The following is a 22,032-nucleotide window of genomic DNA, read 5'->3' as shown; positions in this document are numbered from 1 at the left end:
TGAAATAGTTATCTTCCGTCGGTAGTGTTCAATTGAAGAGAGGCCGTTTTCACAACACTTCTTCTATAATGGTTCTCTATTGGAAGCATGGTTCATAAACAGGCAGCAATCAAATTGAAAGTTTACAATATTTACGTAACTATGAACTGCAACTGTTATAATCGACAGTTGAAAAGCAACACAAGAAAACATTAATGACCCTAAACAGCCGACTCACCATGGTTCTAAGGTTATCTGATGTCGACTTTGTGATGAAACAAACACGGATGAGTGTAGACGTTTGTCATTGGTGATTGTTTTGTATTGTCGAAACTTTGACTAAGTTATTATAAGATGTTATTCGATGTTGATTCATGTGTTTATTCCATTGTTACTTTGAAGTTGTTTGTTATATTTTAATTATATTAGAAATATGTAATATTGGCGAATGCCCAAAGTTAAATTTAAACCGTCATTTTTTCATTTTAAACTAGTTATTTATTTAATGGATTTCATATTTTAAAATCGTTTCTCCGGTTTATTGTCAATCCACAAATATTGTTTTATGTATAAGCGTGTTTTCACCTAGGTATTCAATTAATTCATAACAAATTATTCAGTTTTTTCAAAGTATAATTGAAACAATAAACAAAGTTTAATTTCGGAAAGCGTAAAACTTTGTTTTGACACTGCATTATACTTGCGCATGGCTTAGTCTACTAACATGTCTAGGGTAGCACAACTCATACTTACCTGGCACAGGGATATCCATGATCAAGAAGGTGGATTCCTCAGGAAGAGGCCTTACCATTGCACTTCGGTTTGGTTGACGCCTGCGATTATCCCAAATGTGGGTAACTCGGGTGCATAACTTTTGGTAGTGGGGGACTGCGTTCGCGCTATCCCCTAAAAATATAATGACAAGAATCTACAGATTGTTTTCTGACAGCTATAGCTGTAAACAGTATAGCCGCTTTGTCAACAGGTCAGCTGGGCTGACAAATCAGATTTCAGCCGGTGCAAAATATAACGATATCTTCATGTTTAAACCTATTAAAGTTCTATATACGCTATAAAAAAGGGCTGATACAGTAGTGTTCCTGCAAATTATTTTTTAATTTTCATTAAAGTTCCTTAAGTTCAGATTAAAAACCACATTTTGAATTAATAAAATAAAACAATGGATATAATTAAGACGTTTAACGAGACTATAATATTGATGAATGAGACAATCGATTTTCCCAGGTACTCCTTTAGTAAAATCGTAGCAAACACTACAGCAATAACAAAAAAGGTTAATTGATATTCATATTATTGTGACAATATTAGAACTAGTTTGTGGACGCCTTTCTACTGATCATTTTGTATTAAGGATTCAAATAGGTTGGAAAGTTTTGAAATGGCTAACTGCTGTAGATAGTGTTCAATTGAAGCGAGGCCGTTTTCACAACACTTCTTCTATATTGGTTCTCTATTGGAAGCATGGTTCATAAACAGGCAGCAATCAAATTGAAAGTTTACAATATTTACGTAATTATGAACTGCAACTGTTATAATCGACAGTTGAAAAGCAACACAAGAAAACATTAATGACCCTAAACAGCCGACTCACCATGGTTCTAAGGTTATCTGATGTCGACTTTGTGAGGAAACAAACATGGATGAGTGTAGACGTTTGTCATTGGTGATTGTTTTGTATTGTCGAAAATTTGACTAAGTTATTATAAGATGTTATTCGATGTTGATTCATGTGTTTATTCCATTGTTACTTTGAAGTTGTTTGTTATATTTTAATTATATTAGAAATATGTAATATTGGCGAATGCCCAAAGTTAAATTTAAACCGTCATTTTTTCATTTTAAACTAGTTATTTATTTAATGGATTTTATATTTTAAAATCGTTTCCCCTGTCTATTGTCAATCCACAAAGATTGTTTTATGTATAAGCATGTTTTCATCTAGGTAATCAATTAATTCATAACAAATTATTCAGTTTTTTCAAAGTATATTTGAAACAATAAAAAAAGTTTAATTTCGGAAAGCGTAAAACTTTGTTTTGACACTGCATTATACTTGCGCATGGCTTAGTCTACTAACATGTCTAGGGTAGCACAACTCATACTTACCTGGCACAGGGATATCCATGATCAAGAAGGTGGATTCCTCAGGAAGAGGCCTTACCATTGCACTTCGGTTTGGTTGACGCCTGCGATTATCCCAAATGTGGGTAACTCGGGTGCATAACTTTTGGTAGTGGGGGACTGCGTTCGCGCTATCCCCTAAAAATATAATGACAATAATCTACAGATTGTTTTCTGACAGCTATAGCTGTAAACCAGTATAGCCGCTTTGTCAACAGGTCAGCTGGGCTGACAAATCAGATTTCAGCCGGTGCAAAATATAACGATATCTTCATGTTTAAACCTATTAAAGTTCTATATACGCTATAAAAAACGGCTGATACAGTAGTGTTCCTGAAAATTATTTTTTAATTTTCATTGAAGTTCTTTAAGTTCAGATTAAAAACCACATTTTGAATTAATAAAATAAAACAATGGATATAATTAAGACGTTTAACGAGACTATAATATTGATGATTGAGATAATCGATTTTCCCAGGTACTCCTTTAGTAAAATCGTAGCAAACACTACAGCAATAGCAAAAAAAGTTAATTGATATTCATATTACTGTGACAATATTAGAACTAGTTTGTGGACGCCTTTCGACTGATCATTTTGTATTAAGGATTCAAATAGGTTGGAAAGTTTTGAAATGGCTAACTTCTGTAGATAGTGTTCAATAGAAGCGAGGCCGTTTTCACAACACTGCTTCCATATTGGTTCTCTATTGGAAGCATGGTTCATAAACAGGCAGCAATCAAATTGAAAGTTTACAATTTTTACGTAACTATGAACTGAAACTGTTATAATCGACAGTTGAAAAGCAGCACAAGAAAACATTAATGACCCTAAACAGCCAACTCACCATGGGTCTAAGGTTATCTGATGTCGACTTTGTGATGAAACAAACACGGATGAGTGTAGACGTTTGTCATTGGTGATTGTTTTGTATTGTCGAAACTTTGACTAAGTTATTATAAGATGTTATTCGATGTTGATTCATGTGTTTATTCCATTGTTACTTTGAAGTTGTTTGTTATATTTTAATTATATTAGAAATATGTAATATTGGCGAATGCCCAAAGTTAAATTTAAACCGTCATTTTTTCATTTTAAACTAGTTATTTATTTAATGGATTTCATATTTTAAAATCGTTTCTCCGGTTTATTGTCAATCCACAAATATTGTTTTATGTATAAGCGTGTTTTCACCTAGGTATTCAATTAATTCATAACAAATTATTCAGTTTTTTCAAAGTATAATTGAAACAATAAACAAAGTTTAATTTCGATTAGCGTAAAAAATTGTTTTGACACTGCATTATACTTGCGAATGGCTTAGTCTACTAACATGTCTAGGGTAGCACAACTCATACTTACCTGGCACAAGGATATCCATGATCAAGAAGGTGGATTCCTCAGGAATAGGCCTTACCATTGCACTTCGGTTTGGTTGACGCCTGCGATTATCCCAAATGTGGGTAACTCGGGTGCATAATTTTTGGTAGTGGGGGACTGCGTTCGCGCTATCCCCTAAAAATATAATGACAAAAATCTACAGATTGTTTTCTGACAGCTATAGCTGTAAACAGTATAGCCGCTTTGTCAACAGGTCAGCTGCGCTGACAAATCAGATTTCGGCCGGTGCAAAATATAACGATATTTTCATGTTGAAACCTATTAAACTTCTATATACGCTGTAAAAAAGGGCTGATACAGTAGTGTTCCTGAAAATTATTTTTCATTTTTCATTAAAGTTCCTTAAGTTCAGATTAAAAACCACATTTTGAATTAATAAAATAAAACAATGGATATGATTAAGACGTTTAACGAGACTATAATATTGATGATTGAGATAATCGATTTTCCCAGGTACTCCTTTAGTAAAATCGTAGCAAACACTACAGCAATAACAAAAAAGGTTAATTGATATTCATATTATTGTGACAATATTAGAACTAGTTTGTGGACGCCTTCCGTCTGATCATTTTGTATTATGGATTCAAATAGGTTGGAAAGTTTTGAAATAGTTATCTTCCGTAGGTAGTGTTCAATTGAAGAGAGGCCGTTTTCACAACACTGCTTCTATAATGGTTCTCTATTGGAAGCATGGTTCATAAACAGGCAGCAATCAAATTGAAAGTTTACAATATTTACGTAACTATGAACTGCAACTGTTATAATCGACAGTTGAAAAGCAACACAAGAAAACATTAATGACCCTAAACAGCCGACTCACCATGGTTCTAAGGTTATCTGATGTCGACTTTGTGATGAAACAAACACGGACGAGTGTAGACGTTTGTCATTGGTGATTGTTTTGTATTGTCGAAAATTTGACTAAGTTATTATAAGATGTTATTCGATGTTGATTCATGTGTTTATTCCATTGTTACTTTGAAGTTGTTTGTTATATTTTAATTATATTAGAAATATGTAATATTGGCGAATGCCCAAAGTTAAATTTAAACTGTCATTTTTTCATTTTAAACTAGTTATTTATTTAATGGATTTCATATTTTAAAATCGTTTCCCCTGTTTATTGTCAATCCGCAAATATTGTTTTATGTATAAGCGTGTTTTCATCTAGGTATTCAATTAAATCATAACAAATTGTTCAGTTTTTTCAAAGTATATTTGAAACAATAAACAAAGTTTAATTTCGGAAAGCGTAAAACTTTGTTTTGACACTGCATTATACTTGCGCATGGCTTAGTCTACTAACATGTCTAGGGTAGCACAACTCATACTTACCTGGCACAGGGATATCCATGATCAAGAAGGTGGATTCCTCAGGAAGAGGCCTTACCATTGCACTTCGGTTTGGTTGACGCCTGCGATTATCCCAAATGTGGGTAACTCGGGTGCATAATTTTTGGTAGTGGGGGACTGCGTTCGCGCTATCCCCTAAAAATATAATGACAAAAATCTACAGATTGTTTTCTGACAGCTATAGCTGTAAACAGTATAGCCGCTTTGTCAACAGGTCAGCTGCGCTGACAAATCAGATTTCGGCCGGTGCAAAATATAACGATATTTTCATGTTGAAACCTATTAAAATTCTATATACGCTATAAAAAGGGCTGATACAGTAGTGTTCCTGAAAATTATTTTTCATTTTTCATTAAAGTTCCTTAAGTTCAGATTAAAAACCACATTTTGAATTAATAAAATAAAACAATGGATATGATTAAGACGTTTAACGAGACTATAATATTGATGATTGAGATAATCGATTTTCCCAGGTACTCCTTTAGTACAATCGTAGCAAACACTACAGCAATAACAAAAAAAGTTAATTGATATTCATGTTATTGTGACAATATTAGAAATAGCTTTTGGACCCCTTTCTACTGATCATTTTGTATTATGGATTCAAATAGGTTGGAAAGTTTTGAAATAGTTATCTTCCGTCGGTAGTGTTCAATTGAAGAGAGGCCGTTTTCACAACACTGCTTCTATAATGGTTCTCTATTGGAAGCATGGTTCATAAACAGGCAGCAATCAAATTGAAAGTTTACAATATTTACGTAACTATGAACTGCAACTGTTATAATCGACAGTTGAAAAGCAACACAAGAAAACATTAATGACCCTAAACAGCCGACTCACCATGGTTCTAAGGTTATCTGATGTCGACTTTGTGATGAAACAAACAAGGACGAGTGTAGACGTTTGTCATTGGTGATTGTTTTGTATTGTCGAAAATTTGACTAAGTTATTATAAGATGTTATTCGATGTTGATTCATGTGTTTATTCCATTGTTACTTTGAAGTTGTTTGTTATATTTTAATTATATTAGAAATATGTAATATTGGCGAATGCCCAAAGTTAAATTTAAACCGTCATTTTTTCATTTTAAACTAGTTATTTATTTAATGGATTTCATATTTTAAAATCGGTTCCCCTGTTTATTGTCAATCCGCAAATATTGTTTTATGTATAAGCGTGTTTTCATCTAGTTATTCAATTAATTCATAACAAATGACTCAATTTATTTCAAAGTATAATTGAAACAATAAACAAAGTTCAATTTCGGAAAGCGTAAAATTTTGTTTTGACACTGCATTATACTTGCGCATGGCTTAGTCTACTAACATGTCTAGGGTAGCACAACTCATACTTACCTGGCACAGGGATATCCATGATCAAGAAGGTGGATTCCTCAGGAAGAGGCCTTACCATTGCACTTCGGTTTGGTTGACGCCTGCGATTATCCCAAATGTGGGTAACTCGGGTGCATAATTTTTGGTAGTGGGGGACTGCGTTCGCGCTATCCCCTAAAAATATAATGACAAAAATCTACAGATTGTTTTCTGACAGCTATAGCTGTAAACAGTATAGCCGCTTTGTCAACAGGTCAGCTGCGCTGACAAATCAGATTTCGGCCGGTGCAAAATATAACGATATTTTCATGTTGAAACCTATTAAAATTCTATATACGCTATAAAAAGGGCTGATACAGTAGTGTTCCTGAAAATTATTTTTCATTTTTCATTAAAGTTCCTTAAGTTCAGATTAAAAACCACATTTTGAATTAATAAAATAAAACAATGGATATGATTAAGACGTTTAACGAGACTATAATATTGATGATTGAGATAATCGATTTTCCCAGGTACTCCTTTAGTAAAATCGTAGCAAACACTACAGCAATAACAAAAAAGGTTAATTGATATTCATATTATTGTGACAATATTAGAACTAGTTTGTGGACGCCTTTCTACTGATCATTTTGTATTATGGATTCAAATAGGTTGGAAAGTTTTGAAATAGTTATCTTCCGTAGGTAGTGTTCAATTGAAGAGCGGCCGTTTTCACAACACTGCTTCTATAATGGTTCTCTATTGGAAGCATGGTTCATAAACAGGCAGCAATCAAATTGAAAGTTTACAATATTTACGTAACTATGAACTGCAACTGTTATAATCGACAGTTGAAAAGCAACACAAGAAAACATTAATGACCCTAAACAGCCGACTCACCATGGTTCTAAGGTTATCTGATGTCGACTTTGTGATGAAACAAACACGGATGAGTGTAGACGTTTGTCATTGGTGATTGTTTTGTATTGTCGAAACTTTGACTAAGTTATTATAAGATGTTTTTCGATGTTGATTCATGTGTTTATTCCATTGTTACTTTGAAGTTGTTTGTTATATTTTAATTATATTAGAAATATGTAATATTGGCGAATGCCCAAAGTTAAATTTAAACCGTCATTTTTTCATTTTAAACTAGTTATTTATTTAATGGATTTCATATTTTAAAATCGTTTCCCCTGTCTATTGTCAATCCACAAAGATTGTTTTATGTATAAGCATGTTTTCATCTAGGTAATCAATTAATTCATAACAAATTATTCAGTTTTTTCAAAGTATATTTGAAACAATAAAAAAAGTTTAATTTCGGAAAGCGTAAAACTTTGTTTTGACACTGCATTATACTTGCGCATGGCTTAGTCTACTAACATGTCTAGGGTAGCACAACTCATACTTACCTGGCACAGGGATATCCATGATCAAGAAGGTGGATTCCTCAGGAAGAGGCCTTACCATTGCACTTCGGTTTGGTTGACGCCTGCGATTATCCCAAATGTGGGTAACTCGGGTGCATAACTTTTGGTAGTGGGGGACTGCGTTCGCGCTATCCCCTAAAAATATAATGACAATAATTTACAGATTGTTTTCTGACAGCTATAGCTGTAAACCAGTATAGCCGCTTTGTCAACAGGTCAGCTGCGCTGACAAATCAGATTTCAGCCGGTGCAAAATATAACGATACTTTCATGTTTAAACCTATTAAAGTTCTATATACGCAATAAAAATGGGCTGATACAGTAGTGTTCCAGAAAATTATTTTTCAATTTTCATTAAAGTTCCTTAAGTTCAGATTAAAAACCACATTTTGAATTAATAAAATAAAACAATGGATATGATTAAGACGTTTAACGAGACTATAATATTGATGATTGAGATAATCGATCTTCCTAGGTATTCCTTTAGTAGCAAACACTACAGCAATAACAAAAAAAGTTAATTGATATTCATGTTATTGTGACAATATTACAACTAATTTGTGGACCCCTTTCTACTGATCATTTTGTATTAAGGATTCAAATAGGTTGGAAAGTTTTGAAATAGTTATCTTCCGTCGGTAGTGTTCAATTGAAGAGAGGCCGTTTTCACAACACTTCTTCTATAATGGTTCTCTATTGGAAGCATGGTTCATAAACAGGCAGCAATCAAATTGAAAGTTTACAATATTTACGTAACTATGAACTGCAACTGTTATAATCGACAGTTGAAAAGCAACACAAGAAAACATTAATGACCCTAAACAGCCGACTCACCATGGTTCTAAGGTTATCTGATGTCGACTTTGTGATGAAACAAACACGGATGAGTGTAGACGTTTGTCATTGGTGATTGTTTTGTATTGTCGAAACTTTGACTAAGTTATTATAAGATGTTATTCGATGTTGATTCATGTGTTTATTCCATTGTTACTTTGAAGTTGTTTGTTATATTTTAATTATATTAGAAATATGTAATATTGGCGAATGCCCAAAGTTAAATTTAAACCGTCATTTTTTCATTTTAAACTAGTTATTTATTTAATGGATTTCATATTTTAAAATCGTTTCTCCGGTTTATTGTCAATCCACAAATATTGTTTTATGTATAAGCGTGTTTTCACCTAGGTATTCAATTAATTCATAACAAATTATTCAGTTTTTTCAAAGTATAATTGAAACAATAAACAAAGTTTAATTTCGGAAAGCGTAAAACTTTGTTTTGACACTGCATTATACTTGCGCATGGCTTAGTCTACTAACATGTCTAGGGTAGCACAACTCATACTTACCTGGCACAGGGATATCCATGATCAAGAAGGTGGATTCCTCAGGAAGAGGCCTTACCATTGCACTTCGGTTTGGTTGACGCCTGCGATTATCCCAAATGTGGGTAACTCGGGTGCATAACTTTTGGTAGTGGGGGACTGCGTTCGCGCTATCCCCTAAAAATATAATGACAAGAATCTACAGATTGTTTTCTGACAGCTATAGCTGTAAACAGTATAGCCGCTTTGTCAACAGGTCAGCTGGGCTGACAAATCAGATTTCAGCCGGTGCAAAATATAACGATATCTTCATGTTTAAACCTATTAAAGTTCTATATACGCTATAAAAAAGGGCTGATACAGTAGTGTTCCTGAAAATTATTTTTTAATTTTCATTAAAGTTCCTTAAGTTCAGATTAAAAACCACATTTTGAATTAATAAAATAAAACAATGGATATAATTAAGACGTTTAACGAGACTATAATATTGATGAATGAGATAATCGATTTTCCCAGGTACTCCTTTAGTACAATCGTAGCAAACACTACAGCAATAACAAAAAAGGTTAATTGATATTCATATTATTGTGACAATATTAGAACTAGTTTGTGGACGCCTTTCTACTGATCATTTTGTATTAAGGATTCAAATAGGTTGGAAAGTTTTGAAATGGCTAACTGCTGTAGATAGTGTTCAATTGAAGCGAGGCCGTTTTCACAACACTTCTTCTATATTGGTTCTCTATTGGAAGCATGGTTCATAAACAGGCAGCAATCAAATTGAAAGTTTACAATATTTACGTAACTATGAACTGCAACTGTTATAATCGACAGTTGAAAAGCAACACAAGAAAACATTAATGACCCTAAACAGCCGACTCACCATGGTTCTAAGGTTATCTGATGTCGACTTTGTGATGAAACAAACAAGGACGAGTGTAGACGTTTGTCATTGGTGATTGTTTTGTATTGTCGAAAATTTGACTAAGTTATTATAAGATGTTATTCGATGTTGATTCATGTGTTTATTCCATTGTTACTTTGAAGTTGTTTGTTATATTTTAATTATATTAGAAATATGTAATATTGGCGAATGCCCAAAGTTAAATTTAAACCGTCATTTTTTCATTTTAAACTAGTTATTTATTTAATGGATTTCATATTTTAAAATCGGTTCCCCTGTTTATTGTCAATCCGCAAATATTGTTTTATGTATAAGCGTGTTTTCATCTAGTTATTCAATTAATTCATAACAAATGACTCAATTTATTTCAAAGTATAATTGAAACAATAAACAAAGTTCAATTTCGGAAAGCGTAAAACTTTGTTTTGACACTGCATTATACTTGCGCATGGCTTAGTCTACTAACATGTCTAGGGTAGCACAACTCATACTTACCTGGCACAGGGATATCCATGATCAAGAAGGTGGATTCCTCAGGAAGAGGCCTTACCATTGCACTTCGGTTTGGTTGACGCCTGCGATTATCCCAAATGTGGGTAACTCGGGTGCATAATTTTTGGTAGTGGGGGACTGCGTTCGCGCTATCCCCTAAAAATATAATGACAAAAATCTACAGATTGTTTTCTGACAGCTATAGCTGTAAACAGTATAGCCGCTTTGTCAACAGGTCAGCTGTGCTGACAAATCAGATTTCGGCCGGTGCAAAATATAACGATATTTTCATGTTGAAACCTATTAAAATTCTATATACGCTATAAAAAGGGCTGATACAGTAGTGTTCCTGAAACTTATTTTTCATTTTTCATTAAAGTTCCTTAAGTTCAGATTAAAAACCACATTTTGAATTAATAAAATAAAACAATGGATATGATTAAGACGTTTAACGAGACTATAATATTGATGATTGAGATAATCGATTTTCCCAGGTACTCCTTTAGTAAAATCGTAACAAACACTACAGCAATAACAAAAAAGGTTAATTGATATTCATATTATTGTGACAATATTAGAACTAGTTTGTGGACGCCTTTCTACTGATCATTTTGTATTATGGATTCAAATAGGTTGGAAAGTTTTGAAATAGTTATCTTCCGTAGGTAGTGTTCAATTGAAGAGCGGCCGTTTTCACAACACTGCTTCTATAATGGTTCTCTATTGGAAGCATGGTTCATAAACAGGCAGCAATCAAATTGAAAGTTTACAATATTTACGTAACTATGAACTGCAACTGTTATAATCGACAGTTGAAAAGCAACACAAGAAAACATTAATGACCCTAAACAGCCGACTCACCATGGTTCTAAGGTTATCTGATGTCGACTTTGTGATGAAACAAACACGGATGAGTGTAGACGTTTGTCATTGGTGATTGTTTTGTATTGTCGAAACTTTGACTAAGTTATTATAAGATGTTTTTCGATGTTGATTCATGTGTTTATTCCATTGTTACTTTGAAGTTGTTTGTTATATTTTAATTATATTAGAAATATGTAATATTGGCGAATGCCCAAAGTTAAATTTAAACCGTCATTTTTTCATTTTAAACTAGTTATTTATTAATGGATTTCATATTTTAAAATCGTTTCCCCGGTTTATTGTCAATCCACAAATATTGTTTTATGTATAAGCGTGTTTTCACCTAGGTATTCAATTAATTCATAACAAATTATTCAGTTTTTTCAAAGTATATTTGAAACAATAAACAAAGTTCAATTTCGGAAAGCGTAAAACTTTGTTTTGACACTGCATTATACTTGCGCATGGCTTAGTCTACTAACATGTCTAGGGTAGCACAACTCATACTTACCTGGCACAGGGATATCCATGATCAAGAAGGTGGATTCCTCAGGAAGAGGCCTTACCATTGCACTTCGGTTTGGTTGACGCCTGCGATTATCCCAAATGTGGGTAACTCGGGTGCATAACTTTTGGTAGTGGGGGACTGCGTTCGCGCTATCCCCTAAAATTATAATGACAAGAATCTACAGATTGTTTTCTGACAGCTATAGCTGTAAACAGTATAGCCGCTTTGTCAACAGGTCAGCTGGGCTGACAAATCAGATTTCAGCCGGTGCAAAATATAACGATATCTTCATGTTTAAACCTATTAAAGTTCTATATACGCTATAAAAAAGGGCTGATACAGTAGTGTTCCTGAAAATTATTTTTTAATTTTCATTGAAGTTCTTTAAGTTCAGATTAAAAACCACATTTTGAATTAATAAAATAAAACAATGGATATAATTAAGACGTTTAACGAGACTATAATATTGATGATTGAGATAATCGATTTTCCCAGGTACTCCTTTAGTAAAATCGTAGCAAACACTACAGCAATAGCAAAAAAAGTTAATTGATATTCATATTATTGTGACAATATTAGAACTAGTTTGTGGACGCCTTTCGACTGATCATTTTGTATTAAAGATTCAAATAGGTTGGAAAGTTTTGAAATGGCTAACTTCTGTAGATAGTGTTCAATAGAAGCGAGGCCGTTTTCACAACACTGCTTCTATATTGGTTCTCTATTGGAAGCATGGTTCATAAACAGGCAGCAATCAAATTGAAAGTTTACAATATTTACGTAACTATGAACTGAAACTGTTATAATCGACAGTTGAAAAGCAGCACAAGAAAACATTAATGACCCTAAACAGCCGACTCACCATGGGTCTAAGGTTATCTGATGTCGACTTTGTGATGAAACAAACACGGATGAGTGTAGACGTTTGTCATTGGTGATTGTTTTGTATTGTCGAAACTTTGACTAAGTTATTATAAGATGTTATTCGATGTTGATTCATGTGTTTATTCCATTGTTACTTTGAAGTTGTTTGTTATATTTTAATTATACTAGAAATATCTAATATTGGCGATTGCCTAAAGTTAAATTTAAACTGTCATTTTTTCATTTTAAACTAGTTATTTATTTAATGGATTTCATATTTTAAAATCGTTTCCCCTGTCTATTGTCAATCCACAAAGATTGGTTTATGTATAAGCGTGTTTTCATCTAGTTATTCAATTAATTCATAATAAATGACTCAATTTATTTCAAAATATATTTGAAACAATAAACAAAGTTTAATTTCGGAAAGCGTAAAACTTTGTTTTGACACTGCATTATACTTGCGCATGGCTTAGTCTACTAACATGTCTAGGGTAGCACAACTCATACTTACCTGGCACAAGGATATCCATGATCAAGAAGGTGGATTCCTCAGGAAGAGGCCTTACCATTGCACTTCGGTTTGGTTGACGCCTGCGATTATCCCAAATGTGGGTAACTCGGGTGCATAATTTTTGGTAGTGGGGGACTGCGTTCGCGCTATCCCCTAAAAATATAATGACAAAAATCGACAGATTGATTTCTGACAGCTATAGCTGTAAACAGTATAGCCGCTTTGTCAACAGGTCAGCTGCGCTGACAAATCAGATTTCAGCCGGTGCAAAATATAACGATATTTTCATGTTTAAACCTATTAAAATTCTATATACGCAATAAAAAAGGGCTGATACAGTAGTGTGCCTGAAAATTATTTTTCATTAAAGTTCCTTAAGTTCAGATTAAAAACCACATTTTGAATTAATAAAATAAAACAATGGATATGATTAAGACGTTTAACGAGACTATAATATTGATGATTGAGATAATCGATTTTCCCAGGTACTCCTTTAGTAAAATCGTAGCAAACACTACAGCAATAACAAAAAAGGTTAATTGATATTCATTATATTGTGACAATATTAGAACTAGTTTGTGGACGCCTTTCTACTGATCATTTTGTATTATGGATTCAAATAGGTTGGAAAGTTTTGAAATAGTTATCTTCCGTCGGTAGTGTTCAATTGAAGAGAGGCCGTTTTCACAACACTGCTTCTATAATGGTTATCTATTGGAAGCATGGTTCATAAACAGGCAGCAATCAAATTGAAAGTTTACAATATTTACGTAACTGTGAACTGCAACTGTTATAATCGACAGTTGAAAAGCAACACAAGAAAACATTAATGACCCTAAACAGCCGACTCACCATGGTTCTAAGGTTATCTGATGTCGACTTTGTGAGGAAACAAACATGGATGAGTGTAGACGTTTGTCATTGGTGATTGTTTTGTATTGTCGAAAATTTGACTAAGTTATTATAAGATGTTATTCGATGTTGATTCATGTGTTTATTCCATTGTTACTTTGAAGTTGTTTGTTATATTTTAATTATATTAGAAATATGTAATATTGGCGAATGCCTAAAGTTAAATTTAAACCGTCATTTTTTCATTTTAAACTAGTTATTTATTTAATGGATTTCATATTTTAAAATCGTTTCCCCTGTCTATTGTCAATCTGCAAAGATTGTTTTAAATATCAGCGTGCTTTCATCTAATTATTCAATTAATTCATAACAAATTATTCAGTTTTTTCAAAGTATAATTGAAACAATAAGCAAAGTTTAATTTCGATTAGCGTAAAAAATTGTTTTGACACTGCATTATACTTGCGAATGGCTTAGTCTACTAACATGTCTAGGGTAGCACAACTCATACTTACCTGGCACAGGGATATCCATGATCAAGAAGGTGGATTCCTCAGGAAGAGGCCTTACCATTGCACTTCGGTTTGGTTGACGCCTGCGATTATCCCAAATGTGGGTAACTCGGGTGCATAATTTTTGGTAGTGGGGGACTGCGTTCGCGCTATCCCCTAAAAATATAATGACAAAAATCTACAGATTGTTTTCTGACAGCTATAGCTGTAAACAGTATAGCCGCTTTGTCAACAGGTCAGCTGCGCTGACAAATCAGATTTCGGCCGGTGCAAAATATAACGATATTTTCATGTTGAAACCTATTAAACTTCTATATACGCTATAAAAAAGGGCTGATACAGTAGTGTTCCTGAAAATTATTTTTCATTTTCCATTAAAGTTCCTTAAGTTCAGATTAAAAACCACATTTTGAATTAATAAAATAAAACAATGGATATGATTAAGACGTTTAACGAGACTATAATATTGATGATTGAGATAATCGATTTTCCCAGGTACTCCTTTAGTAAAATCGTAGCAAACACTACAGCAATAACAAAAAAGGTTAATTGATATTCATATTATTGTGACAATATTAGAACTAGTTTGTGGACGCCTTTCTACTGATCATTTTGTATTATGGATTCAAATAGGTTGGAAAGTTTTGAAATAGTTATCTTCCGTAGGTAGTGTTCAATTGAAGAGAGGCCGTTTTCACAACACTGCTTCTATAATGGTTCTCTATTGGAAGCATGGTTCATACACAGGCAGCACTCAAATTGAAAGTTTACAATATTTACGTAACTATGAACTGCAACTGTTATAATCGACAGTTGAAAAGCAACACAAGAAAACATTAATGACCCTAAACAGCCGACTCACCATGGTTCTAAGGTTATCTGATGTCGACTTTGTGATGAAACAAACAAGGACGAGTGTAGACGTTTGTCATTGGTGATTGTTTTGTATTGTCGAAAATTTGACTAAGTTATTATAAGATGTTATTCGATGTTGATTCATGTGTTTATTCCATTGTTACTTTGAAGTTGTTTGTTATATTTTAATTATATTAGAAATATGTAATATTGGCGAATGCCCAAAGTTAAATTTAAACTGTCATTTTTTCATTTTAAACTATTTATTTATTTAATGGATTTCATATTTTAAAATCGTTTCCCCTGTTTATTGTCAATCCGCAAATATTGTTTTATGTATAAGCGTGTTTTCATCTAGGTATTCAATAAAATCATAACAAGTTATTCAGTTTTTTCAAAGTATAATTGAAACAATAAACAAAGTTTAATTTCGGAAAGCGTAAAACTTTGTTTTGACACTGCATTATACTTGCGCATGGCTTAGTCTACTAACATGTCTAGGGTAGCACAACTCATACTTACCTGGCACAAGGATATCCATGATCAAGAAGGTGGATTCCTCAGGAAGAGGCCTTACCATTGCACTTCGGTTTGGTTGACGCCTGCGATTATCCCGAATGTGGGTAACTCGGGTGCATAATTTTTGGTAGTGGGGGACTGCGTTCGCGCTATCCCCTAAAAATATAATGACAAAAATCTACAGATTGATTTCTGACAGCTATAGCTGTAAACAGTATAGCCGCTTTGTCAACAGGTCAGCTGCGCTGACAAATCAGATTTCAGCCGGTGCAAAATATAACGATATTTTCATGTTTAAACCTATTAAAATTCTATATACGCAATAAAAAAGGGCTGATACAGTAGTGTGCCTGAAAATTATTTTTCATTAGAGTTCCTTAAGTTCAGATTAAAAACCACATTTTGAATTAATAAAATAAAACAATGGATATGATTAAGACGTTTAACGAGACTATAATATTGATGATTGAGATAATCGATTTTCCCAGGTACTCCTTTAGTAAAATCGTAGCAAACACTACAGCAATAACAAAAAAGGTTAATTGATATTCATATTATTGTGACAATATTAGAACTAGTTTGTGGACGCCTTTCTACTGATCATTTTGTATTATGGATTCAAATAGGTTGGAAAGTTTTGAAATAGTTATCTTCCGTCGGTAGTGTTCAATTGAAGAGAGGCCGTTTTCACAACACTGCTTCTATAATGGTTATCTATTGGAAGCATGGTTCATAAACAGGCAGCAATCAAATTGAAAGTTTACAATATTTACGTAACTGTGAACTGCAACTGTTATAATCGACAGTTGAAAAGCAACACAAGAAAACATTAATGACCCTAAACAGCCGACTCACCATGGTTCTAAGGTTATCTGATGTCGACTTTGTGAGGAAACAAACATGGATGAGTGTAGACGTTTGCCATTGGTGATTGTTTTGTATTGTCGAAAATTTGACTAAGTTATTATAAGATGTTATTCGATGTTGATTCATGTGTTTATTCCATTGTTACTTTGAAGTTGTTTGTTATATTTTAATTATATTAGAAATATGTAATATTGGCGAATGCCCAAAGTTAAATTTAAACCGTCATTTTTTCATTTTAAGCTAGTTATTTATTTAATGGATTTCATATTTTAAAATCGTTTCCCCTGTCTATTGTCAATCTGCAAAGATTGTTTTAAGTATAAGCGTGCTTTCATCTAGTTATTCAATTAATTCATAACAAATTATTCAGTTTTTTCAAAGTATAATTGAAACAATAAGCAAAGTTTAATTTCGATTAGCGTAAAAATTTGTTTTGACACTGCATTATACTTGCGCATGGCTTAGTCTACTAACATGTCTAGGGTAGCACAACTCATACTTACCTGGCACAGGGATATCCATGATCAAGAAGGTGGATTCCTCAGGAAGAGGCCTTACCATTGCACTTCGGTTTGGTTGACGCCTGCGATTATCCCAAATGTGGGTAACTCGGGTGCATAATTTTTGGTAGTGGGGGACTGCGTTCGCGCTATCCCCTAAAAATATAATGGCAAAAATCTACAGATTGATTTCTGACAGCTATAGCTGTAAACAGTATAGCCGCTTTGTCAACAGGTCAGCTGCGCTGACAAATCAGATTTCAGCCGGTGCAAAATATAACGATATTTTCATGTTTAAACCTATTAAAATTCTATAAACGCTATAAAAAAGGGCTGATGCAGTAGTGTTCCTGAAAATTATTTTTCATTAAAGTTCCTTAAGTTCAGATTAAAAACCACATTTTGAATTAATAAAATAAAACAATGGATATGATTAAGACGTTTAACGAGACTATAATATTGATGATTGAGATAATCGATTTTCCCAGGTACTCCTTTAGTAAAATCGTAGCAAACACTACAGCAATAACAAAAAAAGTTAATTGATATTCATGTTATTGTGACAATATTAGAAATAGCTTTTGGACCCCTTTCTACTGATCATTTTGTATTATGGATTCAAATAGGTTGGAAAGTTTTGAAATAGTTATCTTCCGTCGGTAGTGTTCAATTGAAGCGAGGCCGTTTTCACAACACTTCTTCTATATTGGTTCTCTATTGGAAGCATGGTTCATAAACAGGCAGCAATCAAATTGAAAGTTGACAATATTTACAGAACTATGAACCGCAACTGTTATAATCGACAGTTGAAAAGCAACACAAGAAAACATTAATGACCCTAAACAGCCGACTCACCATGGTTCTAAGGTTATCTGATGTCGACTTTGTGATGAAACAAACACGGATGAGTGTAGACGTTTGTCATTGGTGATTGTTTTGTATTGTCGAAAATTTGACTAAGTTATTATAAGATGTTATTCGATGTTGATTCATGTGTTTATTCCATTGTTACTTTGAAGTTGTTTGTTATATTTTAATTATATTAGAAATATGTAATATTGGCGAATGCCCAAAGTTAAATTTAAACCGTCATTTTTTCATTTTAAACTAGTTATTTATTTAATGGATTTCATATTTTAAAATCGTTTCCCCGGTTTATTGTCAATCCACAAAGATTGTTTTATGTATAAGCATGTTTTCATCTAGGTAATCAATTAATTCATAACAAATTATTCAGTTTTTTCAAAGTATATTTGAAACAATAAAAAAAGTTTAATTTCGGAAAGCGTAAAACTTTGTTTTGACACTGCATTATACTTGCGCATGGCTTAGTCTACTAACATGTCTAGGGTAGCACAACTCATACTTACCTGGCACAGGGATATCCATGATCAAGAAGGTGGATTCCTCAGGAAGAGGCCTTACCATTGCACTTCGGTTTGGTTGACGCCTGCGATTATCCCAAATGTGGGTAACTCGGGTGCATAACTTTTGGTAGTGGGGGACTGCGTTCGCGCTATCCCCTAGAAATATAATGACAATAATCTACAGATTGTTTTCTGACAGCTATAGCTGTAAACCAGTATAGCCGCTTTGTCAACAGGTCAGCTGCGCTGACAAATCAGATTTCAGCCGGTGCAAAATATAACGATACTTTCATGTTTAAACCTATTAAAGTTCTATATACGCAATAAAAATGGGCTGATACAGTAGTGTTCCAGAAAATTATTTTTCAATTTTCATTAAAGTTCCTTAAGTTCAGATTAAAAACCACAATTTGAATTAATAAAATAAAACAATGGATATGATTAAAACATTTAACGAGACTATAATATTGATGATTGAGATAATCGATCTTCCTAGGTATTCCTTTAGTAGCAAACACTACAGCAATAACAAAAAAAGTTAATTGATATTCATGTTATTGTGACAATATTACAACTAATTTGTGGACCCCTTTCTACTGATCATTTTGTATTAAGGATTCAAATAGGTTGGAAAGTTTTGAAATAGTTATCTTCCGTCGGTAGTGTTCAATTGAAGAGAGGCCGTTTTCACAACACTTCTATATTGATTCTCTATTGGAAGCATGGTTCATAAACAGGCAGCAATCAAATTGAAAGTTTACAATATTTACGTAACTATGAACTGCAACTGTTATAATCGACAGTTGAAAAGCAACACAAGAAAACATTAATGACCCTAAACAGCCGACTCACCATGGTTCTAAGGTTATCTGATGTCGACTTTGTGATGAAACAAACACGGATGAGTGTAGACGTTTGTCATTGGTGATTGTTTTGTATTGTCGAAACTTTGACTAAGTTATTATAAGATGTTATTCGATGTTGATTCATGTGTTTATTCCATTGTTACTTTGAAGTTGTTTGTTATATTTTAATTATATTAGAAATATGTAATATTGGCGAATGCCCAAAGTTAAATTTAAACCGTCATTTTTTCATTTTAAACTAGTTATTTATTTAATGGATTTCATATTTTAAAATCGTTTCTCCGGTTTATTGTCAATCCACAAATATTGTTTTATGTATAAGCGTGTTTTCACCTAGGTATTCAATTAATTCATAACAAATTATTCAGTTTTTTCAAAGTATATTTGAAACAATAAACAAAGTTTAATTTCGGAAAGCGTAAAACTTTGTTTTGACACTGCATTATACTTGCGCATGGCTTAGTCTACTAACATGTCTAGGGTAGCACAACTCATACTTACCTGGCACAGGGATATCCATGATCAAGAAGGTGGATTCCTCAGGAAGAGGCCTTTCCATTGCACTTCGGTTTGGTTGACGCCTGCGATTATCCCAAATGTGGGTAACTCGGGTGCATAACTTTTGGTAGTGGGGGACTGCGTTCGCGCTATCCCCTAAAAATATAATGACAAGAATCTACAGATTGTTTTCTGACAGCTATAGCTGTAAACAGTATAGCCGCTTTGTCAACAGGTCAGCTGGGCTGACAAATCAGATTTCAGCCGGTGCAAAATATAACGATATCTTCATGTTTAAACCTATTAAAGTTCTATATACGCTATAAAAAAGGGCTGATACAGTAGTGTTCCTGAAAATTATTTTTTAATTTTCATTGAAGTTCTTTAAGTTCAGATTAAAAACCACATTTTGAATTAATAAAATAAAACAATGGATATAATAAAGACGTTTAACGAGACTATAATATTGATGATTGAGATAATCGATTTTCCCAGGTACTCCTTTAGTAAAATCGTAGCAAACACTACAGCAATAACAAAAAAAGTTAATTGATATTCATATTATTGTGACAATATTAGAACTAGTTTGTGGACGCCTTTCGACTGATCATTTTGTATTAAGGATTCAAATAGGTTGGAAAGTTTTGAAATGGCTAACTTCTGTAGATAGTGTTCAATAGAAGCGAGGCCGTTTTCACAACACTGCTTCCATATTGGTTCTCTATTGGAAGCATGGTTCATAAACAGGCAGCAATCAAATTGAAAGTTTACAATATTTACGTAACTATGAACTGAAACTGTTATAATCGACAGTTGAAAAGCAGCACAAGAAAACATTAATGACCCTAAACAGCCAACTCACCATGGGTCTAAGGTTATCTGATGTCGACTTTGTGATGAAACAAACATGGATGAGTGTAGACGTTTGTCATTGGTGATTGTTTTGTATTGTCGAAACTTTGACTAAGTTATTATAAGATGTTATTCGATGTTGATTCATGTGTTTATTCCATTGTTACTTTGAAGTTGTTTGTTATATTTTAATTATACTAGAAAGATCTAATATTGGCGATTGCCTAAAGTTAAATTTAAACCGTCATTTTTTCATTTTAAACTAGTTATTTATTTAATGGATTTCATATTTTAAAATCGTTTCCCCTGTCTATTGTCAATCCAAAAAGATTGTTTTATGTATAAGCGTGTTTTCATCTAGTTATTCAATTAATTCATAACAAATGACTCAATTTATTTCAAAATATATTTGAAACAATAAACAAAGTTTAATTTCGGAAAGCGTAAAACTTTGTTTTGACACTGCATTATACTTGCGCATGGCTTAGTCTACTAACATGTCTAGGGTAGCACAACTCATACTTACCTGGCACAAGGATATCCATGATCAAGAAGGTGGATTCCTCAGGAAGAGGCCTTACCATTGCACTTCGGTTTGGTTGACGCCTGCGATTATCCCAAATGTGGGTAACTCGGGTGCATAATTTTTGGTAGTGGGGGACTGCGTTCGCGCTATCCCCTAAAAATATAATGACAAAAATCTACAGATTGATTTCTGACAGCTATAGCTGTAAACAGTATAGCCGCTTTGTCAACAGGTCAGCTGCGCTGACAAATCAGATTTCAGCCGGTGCAAAATATAACGATATTTTCATGTTTAAACCTATTAAAATTCTATATACGCAATAAAAAAGGGCTGATACAGTAGTGTGCCTGAAAATTATTTTTCATTAGAGTTCCTTAAGTTCAGATTAAAAACCACATTTTGAATTAATAAAATAAAACAATGGATATGATTAAGACGTTTAACGAGACTATAATATTGATGATTGAGATAATCGATTTTCCCAGGTACTCCTTTAGTAAAATCGTAGCAAACACTACAGCAATAACAAAAAAGGTTAATTGATATTCATATTATTGTGACAATATTAGAACTAGTTTGTGGACGCCTTTCTACTGATCATTTTGTATTATGGATTCAAATAGGTTGGAAAGTTTTGAAATAGTTATCTTCCGTCGGTAGTGTTCAATTGAAGAGAGGCCGTTTTCACAACACTGCTTCTATAATGGTTATCTATTGGAAGCATGGT

At 33.2% G+C, this 22,032-nt stretch overlaps 16 non-coding genes across 16 annotated transcripts; all 16 read left to right on the top strand.

Moving 5' to 3' along the window:
- The first annotated feature begins 724 nt into the window (after window positions 1–724).
- Window positions 725–888, top strand: LOC137397737 (U1 spliceosomal RNA). Its single transcript, XR_010978788.1, has one exon. It is a non-coding gene; the product is annotated as a U1 spliceosomal RNA (small nuclear RNA).
- Window positions 889–2,098: 1,210 nt separating this feature from the next.
- LOC137397736 (U1 spliceosomal RNA) lies at window positions 2,099–2,262 on the top strand. Its single transcript, XR_010978787.1, has one exon. It is a non-coding gene; the product is annotated as a U1 spliceosomal RNA (small nuclear RNA).
- A 1,211-nt stretch (window positions 2,263–3,473) lies between these two features.
- LOC137397707 (U1 spliceosomal RNA) lies at window positions 3,474–3,637 on the top strand. The gene has a single exon (XR_010978759.1). It is a non-coding gene; the product is annotated as a U1 spliceosomal RNA (small nuclear RNA).
- A 1,210-nt stretch (window positions 3,638–4,847) lies between these two features.
- Window positions 4,848–5,011, top strand: LOC137397866 (U1 spliceosomal RNA). Its single transcript, XR_010978910.1, has one exon. It is a non-coding gene; the product is annotated as a U1 spliceosomal RNA (small nuclear RNA).
- A 1,210-nt stretch (window positions 5,012–6,221) lies between these two features.
- On the top strand, window positions 6,222–6,385 carry LOC137397864 (U1 spliceosomal RNA). The gene has a single exon (XR_010978908.1). It is a non-coding gene; the product is annotated as a U1 spliceosomal RNA (small nuclear RNA).
- A 1,209-nt stretch (window positions 6,386–7,594) lies between these two features.
- On the top strand, window positions 7,595–7,758 carry LOC137397734 (U1 spliceosomal RNA). Its single transcript, XR_010978785.1, has one exon. It is a non-coding gene; the product is annotated as a U1 spliceosomal RNA (small nuclear RNA).
- A 1,203-nt stretch (window positions 7,759–8,961) lies between these two features.
- LOC137397733 (U1 spliceosomal RNA) lies at window positions 8,962–9,125 on the top strand. The gene has a single exon (XR_010978784.1). It is a non-coding gene; the product is annotated as a U1 spliceosomal RNA (small nuclear RNA).
- A 1,211-nt stretch (window positions 9,126–10,336) lies between these two features.
- LOC137397863 (U1 spliceosomal RNA) lies at window positions 10,337–10,500 on the top strand. Its single transcript, XR_010978907.1, has one exon. It is a non-coding gene; the product is annotated as a U1 spliceosomal RNA (small nuclear RNA).
- Window positions 10,501–11,708: 1,208 nt separating this feature from the next.
- LOC137397732 (U1 spliceosomal RNA) lies at window positions 11,709–11,872 on the top strand. Its single transcript, XR_010978783.1, has one exon. It is a non-coding gene; the product is annotated as a U1 spliceosomal RNA (small nuclear RNA).
- Window positions 11,873–13,083: 1,211 nt separating this feature from the next.
- Window positions 13,084–13,247, top strand: LOC137397877 (U1 spliceosomal RNA). The gene has a single exon (XR_010978920.1). It is a non-coding gene; the product is annotated as a U1 spliceosomal RNA (small nuclear RNA).
- A 1,203-nt stretch (window positions 13,248–14,450) lies between these two features.
- LOC137397862 (U1 spliceosomal RNA) lies at window positions 14,451–14,614 on the top strand. Its single transcript, XR_010978906.1, has one exon. It is a non-coding gene; the product is annotated as a U1 spliceosomal RNA (small nuclear RNA).
- Window positions 14,615–15,824: 1,210 nt separating this feature from the next.
- On the top strand, window positions 15,825–15,988 carry LOC137397758 (U1 spliceosomal RNA). Its single transcript, XR_010978808.1, has one exon. It is a non-coding gene; the product is annotated as a U1 spliceosomal RNA (small nuclear RNA).
- A 1,203-nt stretch (window positions 15,989–17,191) lies between these two features.
- Window positions 17,192–17,355, top strand: LOC137397861 (U1 spliceosomal RNA). Its single transcript, XR_010978905.1, has one exon. It is a non-coding gene; the product is annotated as a U1 spliceosomal RNA (small nuclear RNA).
- Window positions 17,356–18,558: 1,203 nt separating this feature from the next.
- On the top strand, window positions 18,559–18,722 carry LOC137397731 (U1 spliceosomal RNA). The gene has a single exon (XR_010978782.1). It is a non-coding gene; the product is annotated as a U1 spliceosomal RNA (small nuclear RNA).
- Window positions 18,723–19,922: 1,200 nt separating this feature from the next.
- On the top strand, window positions 19,923–20,086 carry LOC137397790 (U1 spliceosomal RNA). Its single transcript, XR_010978839.1, has one exon. It is a non-coding gene; the product is annotated as a U1 spliceosomal RNA (small nuclear RNA).
- Window positions 20,087–21,297: 1,211 nt separating this feature from the next.
- On the top strand, window positions 21,298–21,461 carry LOC137397865 (U1 spliceosomal RNA). Its single transcript, XR_010978909.1, has one exon. It is a non-coding gene; the product is annotated as a U1 spliceosomal RNA (small nuclear RNA).
- The last annotated feature ends 571 nt before the right edge of the window (window positions 21,462–22,032 follow it).

This window comes from Watersipora subatra, chromosome 5 (genome assembly GCF_963576615.1).
Source record: "Watersipora subatra chromosome 5, tzWatSuba1.1, whole genome shotgun sequence".
Classification (NCBI taxonomy): Eukaryota; Metazoa; Bryozoa; class Gymnolaemata; order Cheilostomatida; family Watersiporidae; genus Watersipora; species Watersipora subatra.
Note: the sequence above shows the minus strand (reverse complement) of the source record. Positions and strands in the feature narration are given on the sequence as shown.